This window comes from Paroedura picta, chromosome 1, assembly GCF_049243985.1.
Source record: "Paroedura picta isolate Pp20150507F chromosome 1, Ppicta_v3.0, whole genome shotgun sequence".
Lineage (NCBI taxonomy): Eukaryota > Metazoa > Chordata > Lepidosauria > Squamata > Gekkonidae > Paroedura > Paroedura picta.
In genome coordinates, this window is record NC_135369.1 from 175,100,011 (window position 1) to 175,102,410 (window position 2,400).

Here is a 2,400-nt window from a genome sequence, read left to right on the forward strand (position 1 = left end):
TTGGAGATCAAGACGTATAAGGAAAGGTTGGGGAAGCTTGGTCTGTTTAGCCTGGAGAGGAGACAACTGAGAGGGGATCTGATAACCATCTTCAAGTATTTAAAAGGCTGCCATGTAGAGGATGGAGCAGAGTTGTTCTCTCTTGCCCCGGAGGGACAGACCAGATAAAATGGGATTAAATTAATTCAAAAGAAATTCCATCTAAACATCCAGAAGCTGGATTCAACACTTTGTTTCCATCAGTGGTAGAGCTCATAGTGCTGATGCATAAGGTCCCGATTTCAATTTCCAGCATTTCTAGTTTTAAAAGATCTCAGGTAACAGAACTGGGAAAATCCTTCACTTGAGGTATCAGGGAGCTACAGTCAGTCTGAGAAAACAGGGTGGCCAAACTGTGGTCTTCAAATGTCCATGGACTACAGTTCTTAAGAGGCCCTGCCAACATGCTGCTAACCCTTCATTGAGGGTGGTGAGGGACCGGATTATCCTAAACAATTGTTTTAAATCAAACTGTAGTCTCAGTCTCTTATATGAAGAAGAGGAGGAGGAAGAAGAAGAGTTTGTTCTTATATGCCGCTTTTCTCCACCAGAGCAGCTTCCAATCGCCTTCCCTCTCCCCACAACAGACACCCAGTGAGGTGGATGAGGCTGAGAGAGCCCTGAGATTCCTGCTCGGCCAGAAGAGCTTTATCAGTGCTGTGGCGAGCCCAAGGTCACCCAGCTGGTTGCATGTAGAGGAGCGCAGAATCAAACCAAGCTTGCCAGATTAGTAGTCTGCATTCCTAACCACTACACCAAGCTGGTCTATATTACTACAAAGCCCGAAGCCAACCAGAACCAGGTCGGGAACTTGCTCTGGTTTTCACCAGTGAGAGCTTTCATCAGAGGCTTACTCCTAATTATACAAACTTATAAATATTAAATAAATAAATACATGCTTTGTACTAATTCTAAAAAAGACAGAGCGGACAGTCTGATTTAAAAGACTTTATTGTACAGCTACCTTGACGGTCCTGTTCTTCGCTCCTTTGTTCATGGGTTTGACTGATCTTCGCTTTGGGTCAATTTGCAACCCTATGGCCAGTTGTCCCCAACCTTTTTATCACCGGGGACCACTCAACACCAGGGAGCACTCAACGCCTTTTACTGAGGCCCGGTGGGGGGGGGGGTAGTTTACTCCTCTACTCTCAACCACTGCCCTAGCGCTCTCTGATCGCTATGGTAATGTTTAAACATCCCTTCAAAATAAGATACAGACATGCCACAACAATGAAGGGCTGGTGGGGATGACGTAAAGGGCTGGGGGGGAGGGGAGAAAGCATCCTTCGGGGCCCACCTCCAATTAGTCGAAGGACCACATGTGGTCCGCATCCCACAGGTTGGGGATCACTACCTATGGCAACCCCCACAGAGTTTTCAAGGCTGGGGACATTCGGAGGTTTGCCACTGCCTCCTTGCTATACCCCTTTCGCAGTCTCTCATCCAGCTACTGCATTATGTATGTGGACAGATCGGTGCTAAATGAACCACCATGCAAATGAAGGCTTGTAAAGGAGCCTGCAATTTAGGAAATCGTGTGACTTCATCGTGATTGCATACAGAGGGATACCTAGCGGTCTCAGTCCCCAGGTGGGACTTGGGGATCCACTGCCATTACAGGTCAAAGAGATCGGTTCCCCTGGAGAAAATGGTTGCTGGTGTGTGTGTGTGGGGGGGGGGGTGGATTTCTTAGCATTAGGCTCCACTAAGGTCCCTCCCCGGCCCAAATGCCGCCCACTCCTGGCTCCACCCTCCAAGTCTCCAGGTCTTTCCCAACCCAGAGCTGGCAACCCAACTTGCAACAGTGCAAGCAGATCTGTGTCGTTTGTGCTGACAATTTTTCTCAATGCATAATTTTTATTCCCTTACTCTCATTTTTAACCTTATTTTATGTCCTTTAAGTGAATCGAATTAACCCGCTGATTCTACTGAGGTCCATTGTTCGTACCGGTGCATTTCACCTTCAGAATCTCCCGGCACGACCAATAAACGCGAAGAGACTAAGACTCTTATTGCGCCTGCGCTAAAAAGGGTTCCTTTAATTCCCCCCCCCCCGGAAGCCCGAGCACGCGCGCGCTCTCAAGCTCCCGCCTTCCTTCTGATGTCAGCGATCAATCCCGCTCTAATCTTTGACCTTGGAACTCACGCTTGTCGTCCGAGGACCTCGCAATATCGTCTACCCAAACGCCTGTTTTAATCCAAACGGATTTGTGCTTTTCAACCATGGTTTTGTGAAAAAGAGACGTTCTAAGGACACCCTGTTCTTTATGAATGCGTTTAGACGGACACAAAGAAACATGTTTCCCCAGAACCTTTCTTAATGGGAGTTTTTGCATCAGGCACTTACTTAGGTCACCTATG